Genomic DNA, 11,185 nt, shown 5'->3' on the forward strand with positions numbered 1-11,185 from the left:
AGAAAATCCACTCTCAGGAAACTTTTTTAAAAGCCTGTTCTGTGTGGGCAATGGTTTTGGTGACACATGGCTCTGAGCAGTGTCACTACGTACGTGTGTGGCACTAGTTTTGGAGCTGCCTTTGGCTCTTATTCCCCTGAACTTTTTGGGCAGGGAGGGAGGTGAAGAGATTCGACCCATGATACCTGAATTTTGATGTGACGACTGCTCTGCAACAAAATTCCTCTCTCACTTTACATTGCTGATAGCACTATTTCTTATTTTTTTTCTCCTGAAGCTGGTATTATGATACTCAGTGACTCGTTGCTGGATATATTCTTCTGTCATATACAAAAAATTAAGATGTAACGCACTGTAGAGCTTCTTACCCTTTCTGTGTTCTGTCCTTTGAGCGTTTGCATTAATTGGGATTAAACCAGTAAGTCCCACTGGTGTGCACTGGTGAAAAACCCTGTGAAAGTATGAAGTTACAGAGGGGAGTTTGCAGGTTGTCAGTGATTTTTAACGGAGGGAAGAGACCCCAAAATGCTGTACCCAGCTCAGCTTCACCCAGAGTCCCTGCCCGGAGGAGGATGAGGAGCACTGGGACAGGAATCAGCTTTTCTGGAGCTTGCTCAGCAAAGCACCGCCTTTCATTAATTGGTTCCAGCGCTAATTGGAGGCCAGTGCTCTGTTCCCAGGTTAGGTTGGATGTTCTATAGATTCTATACCCTCCGTAAGAGGCCGGCCCTTTGGAGCTGGATCCGCTGTGCTGAGGGTGACCCTCCAGCCCCGGCAGAGCCCCTTATCTGACACACACAGCATGAATCAGAGCACGGGGCTGATTAGTCAACCGTGCTTGGGAATAAGCTCGTTAACGTTTCAAAAGGTCTTTGAGGGAGCTGTTGAAAAGTCAGTGTGATGACATCATCACGCTGGATTTCTGGGGCCCTGGGGCCGGAACACGGTCAGCTGCCAGAGGAACATAGAGATTCTCTGAGAGTATAGTTTCCATGTTTTCCACGAGAAAAATAGATAACTTGGCTTATATAAATGTGCGATGCGTTATACATTTTGTTACAGAGATGTTATATGTGCTGTGTTATGTAAAGGCTCTTAGAATGGGGTGGAAAGAGGCGTGGAAATGTACAGTGAGGAGCTCTGAGAATCAGGGCTGGATTGCTCTGGTAAATTTTGTGATGAGAGACATGACTCAGAGAAGGAAAGCGGTAAATGTGGATGTTCTGGACGTCAGTCACCGCCTCCGGACGGGGTAAGAGACTGTTTGGCCGGGGGAGAGGGGTTGTTCTCCCAAGAGCAGTGCTGTAGGTGATGGGGCACAGGGGGGAGAGCAGGGAATCACCACTCTGGAGGGCAGAAGGAACTGTGCTCTTGCTTTTCAGACCAAGCTTTTTTGATCTCTTGGTCGAAATTTTGGATATTTTGATATTTTCATTGATATTTCTTTTCCACCCACAGTTATCAGAAGGATTTGCAGGTAGTGTGGAACTGGGAGGCACTTTGTAAAGGGGGTGAAGGTTTGGGGACAGGAGCTGCTGTTACTGGTGCTACAGCCCTGCGGGACCTGGGTGTGCAGTGACCCCCCCGGAGCAAAAATGCTTTTTGGTGTGGAAATGGGAGCAGCCTTGGCCCTTTTATTAACAACGTCTCTCTTCAGCCCTCCTGCAGGCGCTGGGTCACCTCAAGCAAACTGAAGGGAAATTCAGGAGGTTTCCAATCCCGTGAAAAGGTGGGAAACCAGAAGTGCTTGTGTTGAAAATGGGTAAGAATGCCTGTTATTGAGGAGTTTTGTAGCGTGGCTGGGCAGCTGCCAGGTCACACAGCAGCACCTGCAGCCGGCCAGGGGATGGCACATGGGGGGACACGCGGCCGGGAGCCTTCCAGCAGCAGGAGACTTCGAAAGCCAGAAACGAGATGTGATTGTATGAAAAGAAAATGAGTTTATTAAATGAAATATGGGGATTGAGGTACGGATAGGTGATTTGCCTCCACGCAGAGTGTGAGCGTTACCCACCTGGCACAATCTGATGTTGTACAGGGTCTGGCTCTCTGCCCGAGGACAGCCCTCGCTGCTGCGTGTCTTGCGGTAGCGGCGCGATGCTCCTGGGCAGACTGGGACCACGGAGCTCTGTAGGTGTGAAAAGAACCACTTTTGCCCTTTGTTAGAAGTGTGTAGTGAGACAGAGCAAGCAGGAAAGCTTTACACCTTGGTTCACCCAGAACATGGTATTTCCAAGAAAACTCAGGCAGCCCTGAAGTTTCCTTCGTCAGCACGTCTGTTAGATCACTGTCCCGGAATATTTTTCCCCCGTTCTGGGGGAGGGAGGGCAGGTCACTGCTGCTCCATCATGGGAGGGGATGAGCTCAGGAGCGTGCCACGGGGCTGTGAGATGAATCAGGGAATTGTCAGAGTTGGAAGGGACCTCTAGAGCCCATCCAGTCCAACTCCCCTGCCAAAGCAGGGCTGCCCAGAGCACGTCACTCAGGAGCATCCAGGTGGGGCTTGAAGATCTCCAGAGAAGGGGACTCCACACCCTGAAGTTCTGGTTTAATCGGTGGCTCTGAAATCTGGTTTCTTGCCACCCATTGTCTTTTCTTGCTGATGAGCTGGTGGGAACAGCAGAGTTCCATAATGACCTGATTGTGTTTTTAACTAAAAAAACAAAAGTTGTGATCCTCTGCAGTGTTAGCATTTCAGGCATTTCCCATTTGTATGTGCATTTCAGTAGCCTGTAAGAAAAGAGAAGATCCTTGCTAAAAAGGAGATCCTGGAAAAATAGTAGACTTGGGTCTTTTTAGTCTGGGGAAGAGCAGACTGAGGGGGGATCTGATCAACACCTATAAATACTTCAAGGGTGGGTGTCAGGAGGACGGGGCCAGTCTTTTTTCAGTGGTGCCCAGTGACAGGACAAGAGGAAATGGGCACAAACTTGAACATGGGAAGTTCCATCTCAACATGAGGAGGAACTTCTTTCCTGTGAGGGTGGCAGAGCCCTGGCAGAGGCTGCCCAGGGAGGTGGTGGGGTCTCCTTCTCTGGAGACATTCAAACCCACCTGGACACGTTCCTGTGGGACCTGCTCTGGGTGGCCCTGCTCTGGCAGGGGGTTGGACTGGATGGTCTCCAGAGGTCCCTTCCAACCCCGTATCATTCTGTGATTCCACAGCAGTAGCCAGTGCAGAGGTAAGGAGAGATGGTTCCACAGAGGGCTGTGACCCGCAGTGCCACGGTGCTGCCGGTGTCCTGAGAGGAGAGCCGAGACCTCGGGAGACTTCAGAGCTAATTAAATTAATGGCTGGTTTGTAGTTATGAATTTAAATTCTTAAGAAATATTAGGAAGAGGAGGAAAAGAGGAAAATGGAAATGCCGATTTAACGCAGCCATCTCTGATCCCTGGGTCCTGCAGTTTAACAGAAGCTAACGAGGGCTTAATGACTCTCCTGCCGTTCCAGGTGGGGGTCAGCGCCGTGGGGGTCCCGGTGTGTGCCCTGCCAGGGGAGGCCGGCGCCTGCGGAGCGGGGAGCGGAGCGGCTGCCATCTGTCTGTGTGCTGCCAAGGTGAGATGGGCCCACTGGGGATTCCCAGATAAACTCTGCTGACCTGGATTGGAGCCGCTGAGCTGTGGAACAGGCTGCCCCTGCCCTGGGCGCCCCATCCCAGGAGCCGTCGGTCTGCGCCTCGGCTGCGCGCGGGTTAAAGCCCGGCAGCGGGGCTGGGAACTCCAGCGTTGGAGGGATGGCTCATAAAAAGCAGCAGCAAGGCTGCCCCACGCCTGGCATGACACAGCCTTTGAGCTGGAAAAGACCTACAAGGCAGCGCAGCCAGCCTCCTGGCCAGCAGGAGATCGCTTCTGAAAGGGCGTTTGGAGATTGGTTTGTACGGTCTGGTCACAACAGACTCAAGGAACTGGGTTTCCCCCACTTCCCCCAGGATGTTCTCGCCCTCCCCCCGGAGCTGGCGGCTGCGCAGCCCGAGTCAGAGCACAGCACAGCCTTCAATCACGTTTTCAGGCCACTGGCTCTCTCCTGGGCTAGCAGCAACCCTTCCCTGCCGTGTCGGCGGGGGCTGTGGAGGAGCTGGGCTGCTCCTCCAGCCCCTGGGCCCCCCTGGCCAGCGAGCAGCTACCGATGCGGCTGCGCTTTGACACAAAAGCCCCCCCATCTCCCCCAGTGTGTGGGTGTCTGGCCAGCGAGCAGCTACTGATGGGGCTGCGCTTTGACACAAAAGCCCCCCGTCTCCCCCAGTGTGTGGGTGTCCCCAGGCTGTGAGCAGCCCCATCTTATCCCCATCCACCTCTGGCCGTCGCCCCCGGTGCCAGGGGGCTGCTCTCACCTCCCCCCCATTGCTCGGGGGACCTTGGAGGCTCAGCTCATTTCTTTTTTCTTCCCCCCCCTGACTTTGTGAGTTCAGTGCTGTTGCAGTGTCGGGGGGATGCTGAAGCAGCCTTAGCGTGGGGCAGGGGCCAGCTGCCTCCACCTGAACCCGTTAACCCTTAAAGACTTTTGAAAAGCAGTTTTGATGCGTGTCTGGCTTGTGTGCAGGGTTGGAAGGGCTGTTTCTTTGCTCATGTCCTTGGTCCCTGCTGTTGAGGGTTCCTCGTTGCCGTTAGACGGGGGGTCAGAGGTGGCTCAGGTTGGTCAGCAGAAGGTTCCAGCTTCGGTATCTCTGTGTTTACCTAAAAGCAGAAGGATACCCAGCCTTCCCATGCAAAGTGCTTCCAGCACCATGTAGTGCCGGGTGTGTTTATTAGCCCAAACGAGCTCAGCCTCCTTAGCAAGAGGAAGAGCAGTTACCGTGTTTGCACCCATTTCAGCTCCTTCTGGTGCACCCGAAGCTCGAGCCGCCTCCGCTGCAGCCGCCTTGTGCTCAGCAACCCCTCGGTGGCTGGAGCTGGAGCTGCTGCTGCTCCCCTCGTCCCCGGGGTGCCCGGGTGCTGCTCAGCACACTGCAGCCCATGGGGATGACAGCGTTGTGTACGCCGCGCGGCGCCGAGGCTGCGGGGGGTTGGGGGGTGCTCCTTGTTTCCCCCGAACCGCCGCTTTGCTCCGCACTGACTCATTGCTTGTTTCCAGCCGCAGCCTGAGCAGCAGAGCTCCCACAGCGGGCGAGACAGAGCTGGGATCTGCTTTCACCTGGAGCGTGCCCACCCCTGCTGACCATTTCTCAGCTCTTTGCCTGCGGAATTTCTCCATGGTGACAAAAAGGTGAATTTCTGCGATATCTCCATGTACCAAATCAGAGCCTCGACTCAGATTGGCACAGCAAGAGCTTGCTTTGCTCCTGCTCCATCCCAGCCTGGGGAGAGCCAGAGCAGGTTCCACACTTCCCTTCCCCTCTCTCCTCTTCTCTCTCCCTCTCCAGACCTTAGTTTCCCACCAGGATCCGGGGGTGACACAGCCAAAACGTCACGCTGCCTTCCAGCTCCAGCACTGGAGTAGAAAGCGCCTGTTGCTGGAGGGTGTGGGCGCGTGGCCGGAGCGCTTCCAACTGGGAAGAGACAGCAGGACAGCTCCTGTGCCGTGCGGTTGTGTCAGCCTTCAGAGGGTTTCCCAGACGGAAAACCCGTGTCCTGGTTTGTGGTCGGAGTTCAGTGTGGGTTCTTCATTTATTTGCATGGAAAATGAGGACGTGGGGGTTTCTCAGCTGCGTTGTGAAACCAGTGTTTGGGGTGTGACTTTCTCTTGCTTGTGATTTATCCCCCAAGGAAAACCCCCTTCAGGAGGATGTTTCCCCGTGCGTTGCCTCCTGACCATCTGACGGCTCCCTCTGCTCTCAAGAGCTGACCGAGGCGTCTCGGCTTCCTTGGGAGCAGGAGAGCTGCAGAATGGTAGCCTCCCTCTGCTCAGCCAAGCTGCCGCTCACGTGGCGGCCCCCCATCCCGCAGCCGCTGCCACGACCGCGTTCCTGGGAAGTCCTTGAGGACTTTTCTTCCTCGCGTGCACCCTAAAAGCAAGATCTGCCTCGTTAGATTATAGCTGAAAAATCGCAGCCAGATGGTCAATCATCAGCTTGGGCAACCAAAGGAATGCAGATATTTTAGGTTCAAGGGTTTCCCATTATATAATGGAACAGACACCGGGGCGGCTGCGAAAGAGTTGGTTTCTTATTTCTTCAGTTTTACTAATGATGAAGGAATTGCTATTTTTTTTTTTTTTTTTTGCATGTTGCAGGTGTTTGAGATTGGCAGGTCCACCCTTAGAGGCTCGTTGGTGTTTTCGGGGAAAAGAGGGGCAGGTTTGAGTCTGTCCTCAGCCAGAGCTGCTCCGACAGACGCACCCCAGGCTGACCCCAGCCCTTGCTCCCCACGGGTCCTTGTGGGTGCGTTGTGTTCCCAGGGGATGTATCACACCAGGACTGGGGGGGGCTCTGCAAGGGGGCTTGGAGGAACCCAAAAGCTGCTGCCGAGCTCACAGCCTTCATCCGAGGAGCACCTCGGCACGTGGAATGGGAATGGGAGACTGTGGCTTCTCCCTCGGCCGCTGTGTTTAACCATCAGCTGATGGCTAAAATCTGGCAGTGGGGAGTGTGGGTCAGAGCTGAGCGTGAGGACGGTCTCTAACATAAAACCAGTGGGTTTGGAGTAGGAGAAGGAGCTTGAGGACAGGCAGGAACGCTGCAGCATCCAGCAGCCTGGGCGCCGCGTCTCGGGGCAGCTCCTCCTCAAGGCGCAGGAGCCGAGCGCTGGGATGGAGGAGGCTGAAAAGGAGCTGGAGAAGTTTGTGATGGAGGGAAGCGGTGGCCTGGGGCATCGAGGAGCTCTGGGCACCAGACCCTGCTGCTCTCGTGGTGGTTGTGGTCCTGGGGAGCTGCCCAAGGAGCATCTCCCTTGTAGCAGGCATGTCCAACCCCACCGCGGTGTCCCTGTGATCCCTGGTGTCCCAGCACACGGAGCAGGACCCTGCCCGAAGCGTGTGGTGCAGGTGCTGGTGACCCTGTGGGGCTGCAGAGCGGAGCGGGGCCGGGTTTAACTCACGCTTTGTGCCCTCCTGGCCCTGCAGGCCCCCAAGAACTCAAGATTCAGAAGCAGGCTGTGCATCTGGAATATTTCTGGCTCACTCGTCGGGCTGGTATCTAGACACCAGCCCAAAATAGCTCCTCACTGAGATGTGGCTCAGCCGTGGCTGGTGGCGACTCTCCTCCTGAAGTCCTGGGGGGGGTATGGAGACGTCTCCGCTGCCGGGGGGGCATCGGTGCTCTTTGCTCCCAGCCTTGCCCTGGCAGGGGAGGACACTGCGGCTGCAGAGGCAGCAAGGGCGGGGGGTGGCTCTTGGTGCAGAACCCCCCAGTTCAGCCTGTGCTCACCCCCAGCTCCCTGCTGTGGCCGGAGGCTCCGGCAGCATCTGATGTGTTGGGTTCAGTAACTTTGGCGGGGGGTGGAGGGGGGGGACGGATTGAGCTGCCCCCTCCCCCCCCCCCCCGCCCCCCCCCCGCCATCTCCTGCCAGGCCGCGGCTGCGGGGGACAGAGCAGGCGGGTGACGGTGATTGCTTTAATAAGATGAACTTGACCCCTCTTCAAACCAGGAGAGGGGACCCCGCATGGGGCTGGGTGTCCCCCCTGAGGAAGGCAGCCCCCCAAGGAGCACCCTGGCAGCACCCCGAGGTGCTCCCCCCCAGCACCACAAGTGGGGCAGAGCCGGCAGCCTGTCCTCGCCCACCCAGGCACCCTGGATCGTGTGTGTGGGCCCCGGTGTTTCTACAAGGGGCTGAATCCGGGTGTGGTTTTGTGCCACGACACCAGAATGGGTCCCTCCGGGGCTCTGCAGGGCGAGGGGCACCTCCAGCCCCACCGACTCTGGGGTGGGATGTTGCAGTCTCCATCATTTCTGCATCCCACCCTCATCCCTGGCTGGCAGAGAAGGGGGTTCTCCAGAGACCCTCCGTGGGCAGGGGGTGCTGGGCCTCTCCTGCTGCTGCCAGGGCTGAGGGGTTGGTGCTTCTGTGGTGTCCCCAGTCTGTGTTGTCCCCGGTCTGCGTTGTGCCCCATCTGTGGTGTCCCCCGTCTGCCACCGCCTTTACCATCAAAGGACCCCCCGAAGAGGGGGGCCGTGCTGCAGCCCCTCCCCAGCCCGGGCCCTTGTCCTCATCAGCCTCTGTCCTGCGGGCTGGGGCTGCAGGAGCCACGTGTGGCCCCGGAGCATCTCGGGGAGCTCGGAGCGTCCTCTCCCGCGCCCTGCGGTCCGGGCGAGCGTGGGCTGGGCTGGGGGCGCCCTCTGGTGGCGACCTGCGGGGCTGGAGCCTGGCCGTGCCACGGAGCGCGGGTTGTGCCCCCCAGCCCGGCTCTGCCTGTCGGTCCGGCTGTGCTGAGCCCCCACACCAGCGTCACCCGGCCCAGAGAAGGGCGACGGAGCTGGTGAGGGGTCTGGAGCACAAGTCTTGTGAGGAGAGGCTGAGGGAGCTGGGGTTATTCAGCCTGGAGAAGAGGAGGCTGAGGGGAGACCTTCTTGCTCTCTCCAACTCCCTGAAAGGAGGGTGTAGAGAGGTGGGGGTCGGTCTCTTCTCTCAAGTCACAGGCGACAGGACAAGAGGAAATGGCCTCAAGTTGCGCCAGGGGAGGTTCAGGCTGGATATTAGGAAATTTTTTCACCGAAAGGGTTCTCAGCCATTGGAATGGGCTGCCCAGGGAGGGGGTTGAGGCCCCATCCCTGGAGGTGTTCAAAAGACGGGTTGATGTAGTGCTGGGAGGTATGGGTTAGTGATGGTGTTGCTTTTTGTTTGTTGTGCGAGTGTCTATTTTTGTCAGTTAGGTTGACAGTTGGACAAGATGATCTTTGAGGTCCTTTCCAACCTAGAAGATTCTGTGACTGGTCCTGGGGGAGGATCCTCCTGCGTCCCTCTGGGAGTTGGGGGATCCATCCCTGGGTCTCCTTCTGCCGGCTTTTTCTCGCCCTACTGCAAAGCCAGGCCAGACCCCACACGGAGCTCACCCAGCCTGGGGTGTCCCTGGAGGGGACAGGGACCTGCCCCTGTGTCCCTGCAGCGGGGCAGAGAACTGCTCTTGTGTCCCAGAGATGGGCAAGGGACCAGCTACTGTGTTGGGACAGCGAGTGGTGCACATGGTGGGACAGGATGGGGCTGGGACAGGCACAGGACTGAGCATCTCTGTGGTGGGACCAGAGCAGCCACGTGTCCCCATGGCAGGGCAGGGTTGGAGGGAGCTCAGGAGCTGGGGGGGCACTCGCCGTGTCCATCATCTCTGTGTGATGGGACCCCAACTCACACATGAAGGTTGGGATATTCCCAACCCTTGGGGCCAGGCCAGGGTGGGGTGTGGGACATGGAGAGGGTTTTGGTGGGATGGAGGGTGCAGGGACTGGTGCCTCCTCGCAGATGGAATTCACGCCGTCCTTCCCCCCCCCCGGCACCAGTGAAAAGCAGAACCCCCATCGTTTTCCAACTCTTTATTGTAAATAAATTCTGCGACATTGCAGGAGCCTTCCCGGGGCCGGGGCCGAGCCAGGGCCACGCGGCGGCTCCGGCAGCGACGGTGACTCCCAGCGCGTGCAAAGCAGGAGCGCGAGACGGGGCGCAGGCGTCCGGGGTGGGGGGGCCTCCAAACCTTCCTCCCCCCAACCCAATTCCCCCAGCCACGACCTGGGGCCCGGTCCCGCTGTGGGCGGTAGCGCGGAGCGAGGCAGTGCGGGACGGCGCGGGACGGCGGTGCGGCTGGCGGGGAGTTGGCAGGGCAGGGGGGGTCTGTCACCGCCCCGGTGTGCTTGTCCCCCCCCCCGGCCATGTGCAGGGACGGGGCCCTTGGGGGGGCATCTCAGGGGGTGTTTTGCTCTCTTGGCTCTGGAAGCACTGGGTGCACCCCCCGTCCCGGCCGTGGGCCCTCCCCGGTGCGTCCGCGGCGGCACCGCTTGACCTTACAGCGTTAAAATCATTAAGAAAAAACCCCAATATTTATATATATATATATTAATGTCCCCAAACCCAGTGACAACGGTGGCTTCTTGCTCTGAAACAGGGGCGTCCCCTTGCCACGGGGATCGCCCTGGCACTGTGGCCGTGACAACTGTGGGGACATTGTGGTGACAGTGATAGAGATGGGGGGGGTGGTCCAGACCCCTCCCCGTGCCCATGGTGGCCCCAGGTCCCCCTGTCCCCCAGCCCATCACTGATACACCCACCACCTGGAGAACCACCCCCCAGAGCCAAGCCTGGGGACATCCAGTCACCCCATGTCACCTCCCAACACCCTGGCACGGGGGTGCCCTGTCCCACCTGGTGCCACCACAGCCAAGGCACCCAGCTGGGCTGTCACACAACGCTGGGGGCCACCGCACAGCTTGGGGACACCCTTGGTCACCCTGTGCCTCAGTGGTAAAGGGGCCTGGTGGCAGGCAGGGACACTGGGTGAGGGAGAACACAGAAGGGACACCCCCACACTGCCATCATCCCCCCCCTGAGTGTCACCAGGGGTGTCCCCTCTCCCGCCGACCCGTTGACGCTGAGTGTCACCAGTGGTTGAAGGAGCCAGTGTGGCCCCCAGTGCTCCGTGGTGCTGTGGGTTGGGTGGCCCTACAGAGCCACCCCATGCAGGGTGACGTGTGGCATGTGCCGTGGGGACAGGGTGACACATCCCACCCCCTGCCGTGGGGAGGGGGGACACCCGGTGGGTGCTGTGACCAGCCGGCCATGGGGCTGGGGTGACATGTGCCACCCACCGACCAGCCCCACGTGCCACCAGCCCAGGGCTCGCCCTGTACCCCAGCCCCCCAGGGTGGGCCCTGCTGTCACCTCCCCCCCCTTCCCCCCCCTAGTGCCACCAGTTTGGGGTTCACCTGCCCGTGCTGGGGGGGTGAAGGGGGCAGCCCCTGCCCCAGAGGGAGAGCCTGGGCACCTGTGGGTGCCTGTGCCCACCGCCGGGGACATCGGGGACCCCTGGCTGGGTGGGTGCAGCCCACATTTGGGGCGGACATAGCCCATATGGGGGGGGCTGCTTTGCTGTTTCGGGGGGGGGTACGTCTGGGGGTGCAGACCTGGCCCCCCCATGGACCCCACCGCAGAGCTGGAGTGGGGGGACACGACTCCCAGGCCCTGCGCTTTGAGTTGGGGGTCAGGGGGGGTTGCTGGCCTGGTACTGGGGTACACTGGCCTGCCCTTTGGGGGACCCAGGCCCCAAAGCTGGAAGATGCTGAGGGAGGGGGCAAAGGGGGGGAGATGGGGGGGGCCCAAAAGGGGGTCC

General features: G+C 58.9%; 1 long non-coding RNA gene across 2 annotated transcripts; it reads left to right on the forward strand.

Annotated features, from left to right (window-relative positions):
• Positions 1 to 920: 920 nt before the first annotated feature.
• On the forward strand, positions 921 to 7,328 carry LOC106888449. 2 transcript variants are annotated; one of them, XR_001412109.1, is made up of 5 exons: positions 921 to 1,252; positions 1,658 to 1,762; positions 3,452 to 3,556; positions 5,072 to 5,203; positions 5,361 to 7,328. It is a non-coding gene; the product is annotated as an uncharacterized LOC106888449 (long non-coding RNA). The 2 variants fall into 2 exon arrangements; XR_001412110.1 differs by having other exon boundaries at positions 1,658 to 1,729.
• Positions 7,329 to 11,185: the final 3,857 nt, after the last annotated feature.

Source organism: Calidris pugnax, unplaced genomic scaffold (genome assembly GCF_001431845.1).
Source record: "Calidris pugnax isolate Ruff unplaced genomic scaffold, ASM143184v1 scaffold108, whole genome shotgun sequence".
NCBI classification, from domain to species: Eukaryota; Metazoa; Chordata; class Aves; order Charadriiformes; family Scolopacidae; genus Calidris; species Calidris pugnax.